Genomic DNA, 19,481 nt, shown 5'->3' on the forward strand with positions numbered 1-19,481 from the left:
TTTGAGGATAGAGGATGGGAATGGAGAGAGAGCATTTTCCTCTTCAAAGCTCTTGGAGCTAAATAGGATCATCAAGGTTCACAGTGCCCTCACCAATCAAGTATAGAAGAAAGTCAAAGTGGGCTAGAAGCCACCCAGAGATGAAGTGAACACTAAATGTAAAAAATGTAATTTTCCTCTTTCTTCTCTTCCTCCTCCTCTTCTTCTACCTCAGACTTTTGCCTGAATGTTCCCTTTGGATTACATGTTGTTGCTGCAAACTTTCACTCTACCCCAAGTCTAGCACATCTTCTATGTGTACAATAATCAATCAATCATATTTATTGAGCACTTACTGTGAGCAAAATTCTGTATTAAGCTCTTGGGAATACAGTACAACAGTATAACAGCACATTTGCGGCCCACAATATTTACAATTTCATTGTCTGCTTTTCTTCCTCCATCAGTAAAAGCACTTTCCCACATTTCCTTCCCAGCTCATTTTTCACTCATTTAATGCTCCTTTCCCCCTGCCCCCAAATAAAATAATAAACCTGAGTTTTGTTTGGTGAGGAAGACTGTGTGGCAAACATAGTGATGACTTTGGTATCAAAACTACAAAACCTCTGGAAAGCCAGATTAAAGTAAATCGACTGGAGGTGCAGATCGCAAGTGGTACTGGCTGCCTGCTTTGTATGACTATGGTCCTTCCTTTCTCTCCTGGAACAAAAATCATCAATGTGGGTAATAAATAACAATCTTCTATGCACCTGCCATAAAAGGTAAATAATGTGACACTATTTATTCCTAATAAATTTAATAATAATTCGCTTTTGAGTTTTAATCTGTTAAACCAGGGATTATTAGATTAGGGCTGAAGCAATAAATTGAGAGTCTTTCCTGACAAACTGCATAAATCACATTCATTGTAAATCTGTATTGCCCTCTGGTGGTCAATTTATCACTTTTGCGCTTCTTATCCACTGTGCCAAAAAGCCATGAGATTTTCTAAGAAGCCCCAGTGGTTTCCTAGGGCTTCAGCCACATTTTTGAGAGGTCCTAATTCTGGAAAAATCAGCCATGATGAATAACCGTTCTTGGCCTTTGGTGTTTCACCAGCCTGTCAAAAAGATTTAGGAGATGATGACTGAACAAAAAAGTTGTTCACAAACCAAGAATAATTTCCAGTGTTGGTTTAATTCCCTGAAGTTTGTAGGCTGGCTATAGAGCTGAAATCAGCATCTCTGAAAGAAGCTAAAGCTCTAATGCCTGCGTCTCCATCAGATCGCTCTTCCACCCCTACTTATCCTTCCTCATCTCCCACTACAATCCAAGCCGCCCACTTCACTGCACTAACACCAAAGAACTCACTGTGGCTCTCTCTTGTCTCTCTTACTGCCAAACCTTTGTTCACCCACTTCTTCCTGCCTGCAATTCCCTCCCCTTTCATATCTGGCAGACCATTATTCTCCACGTCTTCAAAGACCTACTAAAACCATGTCTCCTCCAGGAAGCTTTCCTTGCCTTTCTTATTTCCCAAATCTCAATTCTCTCCTTACTGTGTCACCTATGTACTTGAGCCCTTACTCCATAAGAACCTAGGTATGCACTTCCTCCCTCGCTCAAAGAACTTATGTACATATCTTTCTACTTGGTAATTTATTTTATTTTTTATTTACTTTAATGTCTGTCTCCCCCACAAGATTGTACAATCCTTGAGAGTAAGGATCATGTCTAGTTACTGCATTGTACTCTCCCAAGAACTTACTTCAATGCTCTGCATGAAACATCGGCTCAATAAAGTACCATTACTTTATTGATTGGAAGGGGCAGGTCAAAACTTCATTTACCCAGGAAACAGTCTCTAATGGGAGAAAGCCACCAGGAGTTTTCGAGACAATAGACCAGACTAAGTGTCAGCCATTTTCTAGCCTGAACCATTGCAAGGAGTTAATAATAATGTTGGTATTTGTTAAGTGCTTACTATGTGCAGAACACTGTTCTAAGCGCTGGGGTAGACACAGGCGAATCAGGTTGTCCCACGTGGGGCTCACAGTCTTAATCCCGATTTTACAGATGAGGGAACTGAGGCACAGAGAAGTTAAGTGACTTGCCCACAGTCACACAGCTGACAAGTGGTAGAGCTGGGATTCAAACTCATGACCTCTGACTCCAAAGCCCATGCTCTTTCCACTGAGCCATGCTGCTTCCCTTGCTTTGGGCAAATTACTCAAGTTTTCTGTGAATCAGTTTTCTCTATTGTAAAAAGGAGACTGAATACCCATTTTCCCTTCCCCTTAAACCGTTAGCACAGTGAAGGTCAGGGACTAGGACCCACCAGATTTTCTGGTATCTACCCCAGTAGAGTGCTCAGCACAATGTAAACACTTCAAGCACCTCGACTGTTACTATTATTATGGATAAGGGACTGATGTCACTAAGAGGCAAAGAGAAAATAGGGCATCATGTGGCCAGAGAGATCTCTGGCATTAAAGAGTGAGTCTCCAACTTGCAAGTTTGTTTTTTTTTTTCCTAATCAGCCTCAATTAGATGGGAATGAAGAGAGAGCCTTTTCCTCTTCAGAACTCTTGTAGCTTTAAAAAGAGCGATGAAGCGGGAGGGTAAAGTCAATCCAAGTACAGGGGAATGGAAGTGAAGAGGGTTTTAAACTACATAACTTTGTTTGGCAGATCATTCTTTAATGAAACAAAGGACAGGTTGAGAAAAACACCATTGCTATCTAGATAACTTGGTTTCCCTGATTATATTTATATGTGAAAGTGACTAGTTGGGATTTCTTGCACTTCAAAAGGGAAAGAAAAGTAAATCAATAAACTTTGAGTGGTGAACTGTATAACAGCTGTTGTGGAAGAACAATGCCTTTCAGATAAAACAGATTGTCCTAGCTTTTAGTCAAGAGTAAATGGAACTGGGGCTGAAATCCCACTTGGTAATTTACTTAATTATCCAGTAAGAGGCAACAAGATAGCATCTATTGATGATAATTTGTTCAAACTCCATCATGCATTCAACAGATCAGCTATAAAGAAATTGGGCAGAGGTTTGGGGACCCAAGTTTTTCCCTGCAAAACTCTCCTTGGTGCCAAAGGGATATCTGTACAAGGCCTGAATGATTCCCTATATCTTCCCTCCACGCTCCCAAGGCAGAGAGCAAAATCAGAGCTGCAGCATATGCTAATAGAGGACTAGAATAGAAATGCACACTGGTGATCGACTGAATGGTTGGAGTTAATTCAACAGGAAAAGGACTGCGAGTCCAGAGCCGAGAGAGATCCCGGATGGGGGAAGCTAGAACTGCTGTCCTCGCAGCCAGAGTAGCCAGGAGGATACAGAGGGCAGCAGCTGCAACCAAGAGTCAAGGGGAGGAAATCAGGGTAGAGCTTTAGTTAGCGAGCAGCCGGGAGGAGGGCAATAAGAGCATTGAGCTGCTGCTCCAAAGCTGTGATTGCCACTATAGTCCCACCGGGCCTTTCACTGGGAGTGGTCCACTCAGGAGGACCTGTGGCCTCAGCCCCTGCCCCCCCAAACCATCACCACGTTACCTGTCAGCTCAGCTCCAAGCATGATCCCCGTCAAGAGTAAACCCCCCTCTAGACTGTAAGCTCACTGTGGGCAGGGAATGTGTCTGTTTATTTTTGTATTTCCCCAAGCCCTTAAAACAGTGCTCTGCACACAGTAAGCACTCAATAAATGTGATTGATTCAATAAATGAAAAGGTGGGTGAAAGCTGAAAGCGCAAGTCCCCGCCTGCTTAGACCAGGGTGTTTGCCTTGAGGCTGCCCCTGACTGTGAGTAATAATAATAATAATTGCGGTATTTGTTTAGCACTTACTATGTGCCAGGCTCTGTACTGAGCACTGGGATAGATACAAGATAATCAGGTTGGACACAGTGCCTGTCCCACATCGGGTTCACAGTCTTAATCCCCATTTTACAGATGAGGTAACTGAGGCGCAGAGAAGTTAAATGACTTGCCCAAGGTCACGCAGCAGACAAGTAGAGGAGGCGGGATTAGAATCCAGGTCTTCTGACTCCCAGGCCTGTGTTCTGTCCACTGGACACGCTGCTTCTCCTACTGCCTTAGTGGCATGGAGCCTACCTTATAATGTTGATATTTGTTAAGCACTTACTATGTGCTGAGCACTGTTCTAAGCGCTGGGGTAGACATAGGGGAATCAGGTTGTCCCACGTGGGGCCCACAGTCTTAATCCCCATTTTACAGATGAGGGAACTGAGGCCCAGAGAAGTTAAGTGACTTGCCCACAGTCACACAGCCGACAAGTGGCAGAGCTGGGATTCGAAAGCATGAGCCCTGACTCCAAAGCCCGTGCCCTTTCCACTGAGCCACGCTACCTTCCCAACAAGTAGACAGAGGTGACAGCCCTGCCTGGAGAAGGGAGAAACCAGACAACTGTCCCAATTCACAAACACACACAACATCATGCGTACATATTTTAAGATCCTCCCCAAATGTACATCGGACCCCCAAGAGCAATCACTTTCTGACACAAAGACCCAGTTCCATAAACACATAGGAACAAACATCCAGAGAAAGCCACTCATACATAAAGGTAAACATACTTAGGCACACACAGACCTATGTAAAAATATGAAAAAGGAAACATATACATGAGAGCACATGAAGGTATCTATTCACAAACATTCAAATGATTTTACACAATTATGCAAATGCAACTAGGGACACACACACACACACACACACACACACATAGACACATTCATATATGGACCCACACCCAAACAAATATCCATAGTAACAATAATAATAATATTGGTATTTGTTAAGCGCTTACTATGTGCAGAGAACTTTTCTAAGTGTTGGGGTAGATACAGGGTAATCACGTGGCCCCACATGAAGCTCACAGTCTTAATCCCCATTTTACAGATGAGGGAGAAGTTAAGTGATTTGCCCAGTCACACAGCTGATGAGTGGCGGAGTAGGGATTCGAATCCATGACCTCTGACTCTCAAACCCGTGCTTTCTCCACTGAGCCACACTGCTTCTCTAATATACACACAGGAAACCCAGGGACAGAGACCCCAAAACTGAAGGTGAACACATGAAATTCCACACACCACTGTGAACCCCACACAGGAGAGGAACTGCAGCCAACTTAACTGTCCTGTATCTACCTCAGTGCTTGGCAAATAGTAAGTCCTTAAAAAATATTATAATTATTATTACTATTCCCACAGAAACCAAGGAGACCCCCTGCATCTTCCCCAACATCAAAACGAAGGTATCCATGAAAGGGACACAAGGAGACATTCAGAGTCTCAGAGAAAGAGACAGGAATACAAATCCAAAGAGAAAGGAACATTACCCATTTGTAGCATGAGTATTTTTCTCCTAAATGATAAAAGTCATAAATGAAATGAACAAAAATGGATTGGAACTGTGACTGGCAAAGGAGAATGTAATTGATTTATCTTCCCAGTGTCCAGTGGTTTAGATGGATTCAGCCAGATTCTCTACAGGAGAGCAATTTAAGACTACTGTGAATGTGCGTAAATTTAATGCACTGCAGCAGTAACTTAATAAATACCTTTGTCTGGACATTGCTGACTTATTGCCAAGGAATAATTTATGTCCTGGGAGGATCTGATTGGAAAGAAATCATACTCCACCTTGAAATGGGAGTTTATGTGGACCTTTTGTGTGATTTGGGGTGGTTGACTGCAAACTGTTTGAAGGAACAGGAAATTTTCTTTGAGAGCATCACTTCCGGCTAGATTGATTCTGTTGAGAAGGTGGAAATCAGAGGCTGGGCTAAACATAGCCCAGAATCCTAATGGAGTGGGATTCATGATGAATTTTACTCCATTTGAAAAGCAAAAAGGAGTTTTATGATGGATGATGGGATTATTACCATTTCTCAGTTGAGAGAGATAATAGCCATAAGGGTGGGCATTAGACACCTAGGCTGTTAATCACAGTGAAAAAGGGTTGGGATCGTTCTCAGCTCCTTAATCAGTGTGGGGGTCCCCTTTCTGGATGCCACATGAAAAAGGTACCAGATCTGACTCTCTTTATCATCCTGACTAATTTATGCCTAGACATAATTTCACCACCACCCCCCTACACGCTCATATTTTCCAGTTTAGTTCATCCCAGAGTCAGTCAGGAAAAAAAAAGTCTATATGACCCTAAAATTACTGACTCTTCAGAACCTGAAGGCTTTTAGGCCTCAGAGTCTTGTCTCTCAGGGAAAAGAGGACTTAGAGAAGTGGAAGTCTGGGGAGCCGAACCTGGTAGACTGGTTCTTTTTTTTTAAATGGCCTTTGTTAAGAGTTTGCTACATCCCAAGCATTACACTAAATGCTGGGGTAGATATAGGCTGCTCAGGCTGGACCCGTCCATGTCCCACATGGGGCTCACAGTTTTAATCCCCATTTTACAGATGAAGTAACTGAGGCACAGAGCAGTTAAGTGACTTGCTCAAGGTCAGCCAGCAGACAAGTGGTGGAGACAGGATGAGAACCCAGGTCCTCTGACTCCCGATCCTATGTTTTTTCCACTAGGCCACGCTGCTTCTCTGGTTCTAGAGGCAACAACTAGACAATGAATCTTCAGTTTTTGTTTGTAAGTAGCTAAATAGGATAAGATTCATTTGGGAGAGCTGAATGTCTACTTCATACTTATACATTGCTTATGGAATGGATATATTTTCTGTGGTTTACCCTGAATAACCACAGTTGCACTCTAGAGAGTTTTAAATCTCCCATTTGGGCAGGAAACAGTGTCCTCTGTTGGTATGATTACAGTTTAATGATATCACTAAGCTTCCTGGGAGATCCGTGTGTGTGTGTGTCTGCATGTGTGAATTGGGGGAAAAGGGGGTCTTTTACATCTGATTTTGCACAGAGAAAATGTGTGATTTCCTGTGATTCTCTTTCACAAGTCCAGGCTATTTCAGGGGCCTATAATGATTTTATTTGTTAAAGTAGATTCTGCTAACTGTTAATAAAGCAAAGGAAGAAACAAGCAGCTTGCACAGCCTCTTCATGATAAATATGCATTTTTTATATGAAGAAATTCTGGGACTGTGTTAACAGGGAAGGTGAAAGAACACTGTATATCTGAGTCCAGGCAAGGCAAAGCTAATGTCAGAAAGAAAAAAAGCCGAATCCACGAATAGGATATGAAAGTACAGGAGAATGGAATGTGATGGTTGAGAAAGTTAGGCAAACCTCTTTCATTTTTGAATGTTGTACCGCAATCTTTTTTCCCTTCTTTTATCCAAGTATGCTGTAAACATTTTTCTCCATGAAAAAGAGGACAGTATAATTTCCTTCTGTTCACTACTGTGAATCATGGTCTTTCTCAGGTTTTGAAGTGACTCCATTTCAAATTTCCATCCCCTTTCCAATTTGCATTTTGTTTCCAAAACTCCTGGTCCCTTAAAAAAAGTTGGTACTATCTTGACAGAATTCTTCTCTGCCCCAATCAACTCAGTTGAATTGATTTCTTTCCTTTGGCCATTAATCTAATTTGAATTCCCATTAGTGTTTTCACTGGTTTCATTTTAATCCTTAGAGTCATTGTTTTGCCTTTTCATTGTTCAATTTCCTTTCCCATTTCTGCTTAGCTGATTGTCAGTCTACTTGCCCTTCCCTCTGCAATGAGGAAATGTATAATACCGTAAACGGTTCTGAGACAAAATACTGTAGCAACTGAACCCATTTTTGCTATTCATTCTTTGGATTTTTAATGAAACATCCTTAAGCTGTGCCCATATACCAATGCAAAAAGCATTCTAAAGAAAGCAGATATTAAGAGCACTTCTAAGCTATAATTAGTAAGGCAACAGAGACTTAAGAAACGGCTCTAGCGGTGAGAGTGTATTAAAAAGCTATAAGAGTTGGTGGAAGACTTAATAATTAAGCCAGACTTCCTGCTAGCCATCCCCAAAACTCATCCCCCAGCACTTAGAACAGTGCTCTGCACATAGTAAGCGCTTAACAAATAACAACATCATTATTCTTATTATTATCCATGTTCACTCTGGGATGGAAGAGTTGGCAGCTTTTGGTTTACTGACCGTTCCCTAGAGTAAGTCCCAGTGCATTGAGTGTTTTTTGGGGGGAGAGAAGTAACTATTTTAAAAATACACGGGACAAAATTCAAGGCTGCTCAAACTAATGCCTAATCTTCTCGACGTAGTCTAGGGGGCAAGCTGGTCAGTAGAGTTACAAAACAAAATTAGAATCTGCTAAAAACTGAAAACGTTTTGATTATTAAAGGGAGTAATGGCTGCATCTAGGTTGAACTAAGAAATTAGAGAGTATGCACCTTCCCGTTAACATAGTGGATGGCTCTCATTTATCTAGTGTTTTGAAGTGTAGGCTTATTTTCCATTTTTGCTCTGTGGAAGGTTAACCCCATAGCTCCCTCCAATCATCACCCTATCGCCCTCCTACCATTCTTCTCCGAACTCCTTGAGCGAGTCTTCTACACCCCTTGTCTCAAATTCCTCTCCTCCAATTCTCTCTCCTTGAACCCCCTCCAATCTGGCTTCCGTTCCCTTCAGTCCACAGAAACTGCCCTCTCAAAAGTCATCAGTGATCTCTTTCTTGCCAAAACCAGCGGCCTCTACTCATAAACTCCTCGCCATTGGCTTTAAAGCACTCCTACCTCACCTCACTTCTCTCCTTCTACAGCCCAACCCACATACTTCAGTCCTCTAAGATGAAGAGTAGGCTACCTTACTTGCTTCAGAGGACCTGGGTTCTAATCCTCCCTGCGTCACTCACCCGCTGTGTCACCTTGGGCACGTAAATTCTCTGGGCCTCAGTTTCCTCATCTGGAAAATGGGAATTAAATGCCTGTGTTTCCTCCTATTTAGATTGTAAGCCCCATGTGGGGCAGGGACTGTGTCCAACCTATTCATCTTGTATTTACCCCAGCACTTAGTGCAGTGTATGGCACATAGTAAATGTGTCAAGCACCACCTTAGCGCTGTGGCACTCTCATTTTCGCCTCACACATTTGTACACATTGATTTCTGCTCTCCACTATTGGAGTCCTTCTTCCTTCCATTTGCAAATTATCTTATGTCTGTCTCCCAACTGGTCTCCAACTACTGTGTCTCCCATATTGGTGCTCCTTATGCATAAGCAAGTTCATCCAGTGATTCCGGGAAGCAGTGTGGCTCAGTGGAAAGAGCCCGGGCTTGGGAGGCAGAGATTATGGGTTCGAATCCCGGCTCTGCCACTTGTCAGCTGTGTGACTGTGGGCAAGTCACTTAACTTCTCTGTGCCTCAGTTACCTCATCTCTAAAATGGGGATTAAGACTGTGAGCCTCATGTGGGACAACCTGATTGACCTGTATCTACCCCAGTGCTTGGCACCGTGCTCTGCACATGGTAGGCGATTAACAAATACCAACGTTATTATTATTCCCCAAGAAGCTTTCTCTTATGCCTCAAGCCAGATGCTCTACTGAAAAACACCAGCAAGACAAGACCTAATGTTCAGAGAATAATGGAATTTCAGCAACGGGTCACGCCCGATTCTATTTCTAATGTTCTTTCGGGTTAGAGTGGTTAGGCCCACATGAACCAGATCATCCAGTAGCTACAGAAAACAAAGGTCTTGCTTCAGGTTTCCTTTCCATCTAGGGGAATGAGCATCCAATATCTCTCTAGCTGGATGTGATTCTTCATTCTCTAGGTAAATAGCCGCTACTGCAAATTAAACATAAATGGACTGGGTAAATGGATTTAAATGAAGATTGCTTTATATATGTGTAACCTCGTTATGGGGAGGGAATGTGTCAGCTAATTCTGGTGTATTGTACATTCTTAGTACAGTGCTCTGCACATATTAAGCACTCAATAAATACCATTGATTCACTGATTGATATGGAGCAAGCTAGTGAATGGGATTAGTCACCGGGGAGTCAGAGGTCATGGGTTCAAATCCCGGCTCCGCCGCATGTCAGCTGTGTAACTTCGGGCAAGTCACTTAACTTCTCTGTCCCTCAGTTACCTCATCTGTAAAATGGGTATTAAGACTGTGAGCTCCATGTGGGACAACCTGATCACCTTGTATCCTCCCCAGCGCTTAGAATGGTGCTTTGCATATAGTAAGTGCTTAACAAATGCCATCATTATTACGAGAAGCAGCGAGGCCTAGCGGTTAAAACATGGGCCTGGAAGTCAGAAGGACCTGGGTTCTAGTGGCGACTCCATCACGTGTCCGGTGTGTGACCGTGGGAAAGTCACTTAAGACATTTAACTTCTCTGTGTCTTGCGTACTCCATCTGTAAAATGGGGATTAAGACTGTGAGCTGCAAGTGGGACGGGGACTATTTCCAAATGGATTACCGTATATCTACCCCAGCACTTCGAACAGTGCCTGGCACATAGTAAGCACTTAAATACTATTAAATATATATAACACACGCACACATATATATCGTGGCTCAGTGGAAAGAGCCCGGGCTTGGGAGTCAGAAGTCATGAGTTCGAATCCCGGCTCTGCCACTTGTCAGCTGTATGACTGTGGGCAAGTCACTTAACTTCTCTGTGCCTCAGTGACCTCATCTGTAAAATGGGGATGAAGACTGTGAGCCTCACGTGGGACAACCTGATGACCCTGTATCTCCCCCAGCGCTTAGAACAGTGCTCTGCACCTAGTAAGCGCTTAACAGATACCAACATTATTAACAACTTCTCGGTGCCTCAGTTATGTCATCCGTCAAATGGGGATTAACTGGGAGCCTCACGTGGGACAACTTGATTACTCTGTATCTCCCCGGCGCTTAGAACAGTCCTCTGCACATAGAAAACGCTTAACAAATACCAACATTATTATTATTATCATTATCATTATTATTATATATGTGTCTGTAGGTGGGTCATTTATTAGGTGGCCCACTAGGTGGCGCTTGTGATTCAGAAGTGGTAGGAGGAAAAGCGAACAAGGCTATAATTTTCACGTTGTCCAGTAGATGTCCTTTGGCAACCACATATCACTTTGCTGTTTGTTTCCTAGGAAAACAAATCAGTATTGATAATAAACCCTTGCCGCTGCAATGAAAGACCTCCCGTTACCAATGAACAGATTAAACAAAATCTCCAAAGAGTCATTAACAACCCAGCCTTAGCTGCCAAGGAACAAACCATGTCGTTGACAAAGTTCTGCGCCGTTAGCAAGACGCTTTCAGCGCCAATACTAAGGCAACTGAACGGGAGGTATTCGGCACTGCTCACAGGGGACAGAAAAGATACTAGGATTCTCCTTGAAGCAATCTGCTTGGAGCTATTGGTGATTTCAGAAATCTATAGAGTTGATGACCTTGGAGCCAAGGCCAAACAGGACAGGACAAACTGTCATCTGCCAGGCAGGCAAGATCGGGGTCGGGAGGGCAGGCTTTCCCCGCTGATGGAACTGTTGTCCGGTTCCTTTTTCGACAAGACTTCTTTTTCCGATCAGTTCAACCCTGATCGCTTTGCTACGGATACAGGGAGTTGTTTCTTCCTCAAGCCGATTACAGTGAAGACACCTTTTGCAAAAAGGAACTCTTCAAGGGCATTACAGGTGACATCCGTAAGAATTAGAATGATGCCATTTAAGCGCTTTCTCTGTGACAAGAATCGCACTAAGCACTTGGGTCGATAAAAGATTATCGGGTCAGAGATGGCCCCTGCGCCACATGGGGCTCACAGTCTATATATGGGGAAACTAGGGCTCAGGAAAGCTAAGTGACTGGCCCATGGTTACCCAGTAGGCAAGTAGCAGAACCAAGCTCAGTTAATGAGCCCAGTCACCCTTTCTACTAGGCCATGCAGCCTCTCCAAATATACTTTCTGGTATCAGTGTCACTGTTCTCCCTAAAAACACAAGCAGAGAAGCAGCATGGCCTAGCGGAAACAGCGTGAGCCTGGGAGTCAGAAGACCTATGTTCTAATCTCTGCTCTACCACCTATCTGCTGTGTGAGATCTTGGGTAAGTCACTTCATTTCTCTGCATTTCAGTTTCCTCACGTGGAAAATGGGGGTTAAATACCTGTTCTCCCTTCTGTGACTCCCATGAGGCCTCCAGGAGGTTAAATGACTTGCCCAAAAGCACAGACTTCATTAGTGGTGAATTCAAGAATAGGGCCTTGTTCATAAGTTATTTTAAGTGTGCTGCTTCTTACATTAGGTGTTTAAAATGCATTGTCGGCTTTAGATGCATTAAAATGTCTAGTCTATTAAGGCTGACAATCTTTCCAAATAGTTTGAATTATTTTTTTTTTGGCATGGGGAAGGAGGTTAAGGAATAATCTTCCAGAATGTTAGAATAACTGTAATTCGCTTTAGAGATGGTTTTAGGAGTGAGAGAGAGGTATGAGTCTACACTGTGATATTTTTCATGATAAAGCATTTGACATTATCGACTGATGAGGGATCAGGCAACTGCTAAGGAAATTCAGGTGCTCTGATAAGTTCATCTAGGTCATTAAGTTTCTCCACCATAGTTCAATCAGAAAAGTAAGGGTTGATGGGACCCTGCCTGAGCCTTCCCACATCTCCACTGGAGTAAAGCAGGGCTGTGTGATAGCTTCAGTTCTGTTCAATTTATGTTATGCCACATTCTTAAAAATACAACGAGGGATCTGGAGACCGGAGTCAGAATGTCCTTCTGAGACACCAGGAAACTCTTCCAGTTCCACAGGTTATGAGCATCCTCTTGGAGGGAATCATCCAGGAACTACTGCAGGCTGACAATGTATACCCAAGAAAACTAGCAGATTACTTTCAAATTGCCCTGCAGAGTCAGCACACTATGAGGGCTGAAAACAGGACTGGAGAAAAATGAGGTACTGCGTGGGCTATACCGGCCGCACATGTTCCAGAGACACGGATAGGTAGAGAGTATAAACAGCAGAATCGAAAAGGTTCGCGGGGCTTCGGGGAGAGAGAGTTTGGCAGCAAGGAAGAATCAGCTTCATAGCAAACAAGGTTTATATAGCTGTGGAGGTGTAACGTACGGCTGTGGCACTTACTATTGAAGTTACATGCGGCTTCTCAAACAGATTCAGTAGTGTCACCTGTGATCACACTCGACACCAAATGGTCAGTCAAGATTACCAACAGTGTCATCCTGGAATGCGGGCAGTCCACCAAGCTTTGCTCACAACTGGGCTCTGCTGGGTGGGACGTGAGAAGAGAATGAATCACCACAGAAAGCCCGAACACCTAATAGTAATAAACTGAAAGGGTGAATTCGCATTCCAGGAAGGGGAGAAGCGGTTTACAGACATGGATGAGGCACAGACTCTAACGGTGAAACAATTTTTCATGCAGGGGCTCTGGGAGATTACTGCATCAGGCAGATCGACTGGGAGTGGTGGGGGGCAGGGGTCAGCAAGCAGGAGAAGAGGAGTGCAGCTATCTATTACCCAAAGAAAAGGTATTTCCACTATAGAAATGAGGTACTGATCATAGGTTTGCTGTTAAGGCTGATCATATTGTGTTACTAAGGTGTCATTTTAGGCCTTTAATGATGATTATCCAATGCTTGATCCTGCCAGGAGTGGAAACTTTGTCATTTTTTTAAGGTTTTTGTTAGATGAGGTCACTGAGGCACAGAGAGGTTAAATGATCTGCCTCACGTCACACAGCAGACAAGTGGCAGAGCTGTGATCAAAACCCAGGTCTTTCTGACTCCCAGGCCCGTGCTCTAACCACTATACCAGGCTGCTTCTCTGCTCATGACACACTGTTTCTCTCAGGAACCAAGGGCTCCTTCCCCTAGGTTGTTGAGTTGGTTTGACAACACTTCCCCAACCAGAGCCAGCAGTTGCATTGGCTTCTGAACATCCTGCTGCTGTTTACTCACTCGGGCATCACGGAGTGAAGCGAGAAGCCACTACTCTATCCCCCAAAGTCTCTGCACCCCTCATCTGTTTGCAAAGGGGAGGGGGAGATCAAGTCTTCTTCACAAAAGACCCATGCATGTGGATGTATGTTGAGTTGCATGGGGATATATCCTAAGAAGCAGTGTGGTCGAGTAGATAGAGCACGGGCCTGGGAATCAGAAGGACCTGGGTTCCTAATCCTGGCTCTGCCACTTGTCTGCTGTGCAATCTTGGGCAAGTCCATCCATTTCCCGGTGCCTCGGTCGCCTCATCTGTAAAATGGGGATTAAGACTGGGAGCCCCATGTGGGACATGGACTGAATCCAACTTGATTAGCCTGTATCTTCCCCATCACTCAGTTCAGTGCCTGGCACGGAGTAAGCGCTTAACAAATAACGTAACAAAGTTGCAAGATCCCATTCGTATTCTTTGGCAGGTGTGGGGGGAGCCTGGGGGGTGAATACCTTCCAGCTATTCAAAAACAGTACTGGGATCGGGTTTTTCTATTTCCAGAACGTTTCATCAGGCTTCCTACAAGTCTCAGAATACCGTGCGCCCCAAACCGAGGCCAGACTGAACACGCTCCAGCCTAGACGTGGAACTCCAAGTGCCGAAAATGAGGAAGACCTCCGGGGGAGGAGCCGGAGGGTGGGGGAAGGCGGAAAGGAGGCCAGGTCGGAGGGCTAGTTTAGCCAAGAGGGTCCCGATTCTCGGCCATTTTACGATTCTTCTAACATCGCTCGGGGCGGTCTCCCAAAACTGCAGGACATGCGGTCAGCCACCCTTGCACAGATGCTGCAGCCTGAGTTTCCCAAGGCACACCCTGAGTCAGGGCCGACCGGGGGGTTTGGATTCACAGCCTCTGATTTACCCGGTGAGCTAATCCACTGAGTCAGTCCCTGGGAAGAGAGTGGCCGCACTCTCTAACTGTGCACGGAGGCTCGGCGGGGGCCTCTGGGAGCCCCGAGGACAATCTCCACCCGCACGAACCCAGCAGGGGGCTCCCTTTGCAGACCTTTTGGTCTTCAGGATTTTCCCTCCTACAGGATTCCAAAACGATGCAGACCGAATCCGCAACCGGCTGGGAGACGATTCCAGCTCTCTATTTAAAAAAAGAATGAAAAAAACCAACCCTAAAACAACCAAAGACTCAATCAGGGGCCCAAAGAGGACCATCTCCCTCAAACCCCCGGCTTCCAGAGGGAAAGGAAACCTTCTGTCTTGCTGAGGCTCCCGGTGGGCCTCGACGTTTCTTTCGGCTCCTCCCTTCCTTTCTTGCCCGCTGCCGGACGTCAAGTAGCCGCCGTTGCACAGGCTGGTAGGGAGCACCTGTTTTGTTGTGACTCACCTAATCAGCCCGGAGACCCTCCCACTTCTGACAGCAGACCTCATTCAGGTAGTACGTGCGGCTAGTAACCTTTCAGATCTGTGTAATAACATGCCTCGCACACGATTCCCAACATCATTCACTCTTTCCAGTAAGTGTGGTAACGTGTCACGGCTGTGTGATTTGTGAGAGGTTCTGCGGGTACGTATTCCAGGGTATGAGTCGTAGGTAAAAATAACGAGGTCCCCTCCCCCGGCTTTTATGACTAAGGAACTTCACTGTTAGAAGATTCGAGGGGTGGGAAATTAATTTTCCCGGTTTATCTCGAAACCCGGTCTTCGTGAATTTTGACCCCGGTCGTTAGAGGACCGACCCATGAGAGAGAGAAGGAGAGATGATTTCGCTTCAGTGCTACTGTGGAGCCAGGGAAGAGAACTTCCTATCTTCCAGGGAGTCACAGGAGGAAACGGGAGCTCATGACAATTGTGTTTACTTGGCTGAATATTATGTATCTCCCTAACAAAATGTGCTTTTGGCAGGAAACGGGGTGGAGAGGTCAAAGAGGGCTCTTGATTTAATAACCCTACGCTCTACGTACCCTTTCAGAAAGGAACAAGCTCAGAAAACAGGATCTGGAGTAAACTCGGATTTATCCTTTGTGGGGGAAGATCTTAAATCCCTGAGGTCTAATGTGGCTGGCTCCTCTTTCCCCATTTCTGCTCTCTGTGTGTTTCTTTTTTAGCAGAAGAGCTTCTAATGTCCCTTTACTGTTAGCCACTAAAGGTGGAGGCCGTTACAAAGGGGCCTCTTTTATAGTCCCTCAAGAAATCGGCTAACTCGCGGCCCGGGCACTTGTTTTGGTATCCCGGGATTAAGAAGTTATGCATCTTGACAACGCACTTTACTCTTACAAGTCTTAACAGAACCACGGAGATGTTTTGTTTTGGTTTTTTTTCTTCACATTTCTGTCCGAACACCTGTTCCAGGCAGAGCAGGGGAGTAGTATTCTCTTTTCCTCTTCCTCTAGAAGGACCCCCAGATGGGAGGAGGAAACGTTTAAAGCAGGCTGGGGTAGTTTAAAAGACATTTGTCATGGTGTTTAAAAAAAAAATCTACCTTAGAGTGAAGACCATCACGACCAAAAAGAAAAAAAAAAAATCGGAGCTGTTTTTAACATGCTTCTCTATAGAAGCTAGCCCCATGTGGGCAGCGATTGTCTCTATCGGTTGCCGAATTGTACATGCCAAGCGTTTAGTACAATGCTCTGCACACAGTATGCACTCAATAAATACGATCGAATGAATGAATTTGGACTCTTGAAGAAACTGGATTTATAACTCTATCCCTTCTCCGTTATGATGTCTGTCTCCCCCCGCCTCTAGACCTTGAGCTCGTGTGGGCAGGGATTGTCTCTCTTCATTGCTGTATTGTAGCAGCGTGGCTTAGTGGCAAGAGCCTGGGCTTGGGAGTCAGAGGTCTTGGGTTCTAATCCTGACTCTGCCACTTGACTTTAGGCAAGTCACTTCACTTCTCCGGGCCTCAGTTACCTCATCTCTAAAAATGGGGATGAAGCCTGTGAGCCCCACGTGGAACAACCTGATTACCCTGTATCTACCCCAGCGCTTAGAGCAGTGCTTGGCACATAGTAAACACTTAACAAATACCACCAACATCATTATTATTTCCCAAATGCTTAGAACAGTGCTTGGCACATAGTAAGCGCTTAACAAATACCATCAATATTATCATTATTTCCCAAGTACTTTGTACAGTGCTCTGCACACAGTAAGCGCTCAATAAATACGATTGAGTGAATGAATGAATGAATGAATGAATGAATGAATGAATGAATGAATGACGTGGACTTCCCCACCCCTAAGAGAGAGCCCCGGGTTTTTCCTCCCGCCTTAGAGGGACATGGCTGGTCAAGATGCATGTCCCATAGCGCTCCCCGTCACTCTGTCTTGGTTTTAATCATAATAATAATAATAATGTTGGTATTTGTTAAGCACTGGGGTAGATACAAGGTGATCAGGTTGTCCCACATGGGGCTCACAGTCTCAATCCCCATTTTACAGATGAGGGTGCTGAGGCACCGAGAAGTTAACTGACACACCCAAAGTCACAGAGCTGACAGGTGGCGGAGCCGGGATAATAATGATGACATTTGTTAAGCGCTTACTATGTGCCAAGCACTGTTCTAAGCACTGGGGTAGTACAAGGTAATTAGGGTGTCCCACGTGGGGCTCACAGACTTCATCCCCATTTTACAGATGAGGGAACTGAGGCCGAGAGAAGTAAAGTGACTTGCCCAAAGTCACACAGCTGACAAATGGCAGAAGCGGCATTAGAACCCATGCCCTCTGACTCCCAACCCCGGGCTCTTTCCACTAAACCACGCGGGGATTAGAACCCATGACCTCTGACTCCCAAGCCCGGGCTCTCTCCATTAAGCCACACTGCTTCTCATGATGGTAATTGTTAAGGGCTTACTATGTGCCAAGCACTGTTCTAAGCACTTGGGCGGGGGGATACAAGTTAATCAGGTTGTCCCCCATGGGGCTCACAGTCTTAATCCGTATTTTAGAGGAGGTAACTGAGGCCCAGAGAAGGTGTAACTTGCCCAAAGTCACACAGATGACAAGTGGCAGAGCAGGATCAGAACCCCTTCCCCATCAGCTAGGCACCCTTCCTCATTTTCTGGGCAGTTGGCCATTTCCTCGGATAAGGAAGTTATTTGGTGAGCGGGAGAGCGGTGCTTTTCAACCACCTGGGTGGGGAGGGGAGGGCAGATGGGGCAGCTCCCTTTCCCCGGGGACCAGTCATCTTCTTGCCTTGGCTGAAGCCTCGGGTCACCCCCCCCAGCTCCCTCGCCTTTTCCTAGAGAAAGGCCCCTGCCGGGCGTCTCCCCCTTCCCGCCCCCTTATTTCATTCATTCCTTCATTCAATCGTATTGATGGAGCGCTTACTGTGTGCAGTGCACTGTACCGAGCGCTTGGAAAGGCCAATTCGCCAACGGGCTCGCAGGGAGGAGGCAGGCCGCGAAACCAAACCAAAGAAGTAGACGGGCGTCAATAGCATCCATTTAAATCAACAGCACTCTAGATAAGGACAGGTGAGGCCCAGAGAGGTGAAGTGCAGCGTGGCTCGGTGGAAAGAGCCCGGATTGGGGAGTCGGTCATGGGTTCTAATCCCGACTCCGCCCCCCGTAGGCCGTTTGACTTCGAGCAGGTCCCTTCACTTCTCTGGGCCTCAGTGACCTCATCTGGAAAATGGGGGTGAAGACCGTGAGCCCCACGTGGGATAACCTGATCACCTTGTATCCCAGCCCAGCGCTTAGAACAGTGCTTTGCACCTAGTAAGCGTACATTATTGAGTGCGCAGAGGACTGTGCGTAGCGAGCGGTGGGGAAGGTGGGCTCCAGCCACAAAGGGGGTGGGTCCGAGGCTCGGCACGGCGGGGTGATCGTTTATCTTGATGATGTTTTGTTTGGTTCCGTTTTGCTTTGCTGTCCGGCTCCCCCGTTTAGACCGCCGGCCCGTTACTGGGCGGGGAGCGTCTCTATCATCTGTTGCCCCATTGCACGTTCCAAGCGCTCAGTCCAGTGCCCTGCACTTAGTAAGCGCTCAAGAAATACGATTGAATGAGCTACTTGTTTTCTTTTGTTCTGTTCTGCTTTGCTGTCCGTCTCCCCCTTTGAGACCGCCAGCCCGTTAGTGGGCGGGGATCGTCTCTATCATGTTGCCCAATTGCACATTCCAAGCGCTCAGTCCGGCGCTCTGCACATAGTAAGCGCTCCAGAAATACTATTGAATGAACTATTTCTTTTGCTTTGCTGTCCGGCTCCCCCGTTTAGACCGCCAGCCCGTCCCGGGGCGGGGACCGTCTCAATCATCTGTTGCCCGACTCTCCCTTCCGAGCGCTTAGTCCAGTGCCCCGCACATGGGAGGCGCTCAAGAAATACGAATGAATGAGTGACCGGTCCTTTTTCTGCCGCCAATAGTAATAACGATAATGTTAGAATTTGTTAAGCGCTATGTGCCGAGCACCGTTCTAAGCGCTGGGGTAGATACGGCCTGATTCCCTTGTGTCTACCCCAGCGCTTACAACAGTGCCCTGCACATAGTAAGCGCTTAACAAATATTATACGGGGTCATCAGGTTGTCCCCCGTGAGGCTCCCAGTCTTCATCCCCCTTTTCCAGATGAGGTCACTGAGGTCCGGAGAAGCGAAGTGACTTGCCCACAGTCACCAGGCCGCCAAGTGGCGGGGCTGGGATTCGAA

This window comes from Ornithorhynchus anatinus, chromosome 7, assembly GCF_004115215.2.
Source record: "Ornithorhynchus anatinus isolate Pmale09 chromosome 7, mOrnAna1.pri.v4, whole genome shotgun sequence".
Classification (NCBI taxonomy): Eukaryota; Metazoa; Chordata; class Mammalia; order Monotremata; family Ornithorhynchidae; genus Ornithorhynchus; species Ornithorhynchus anatinus.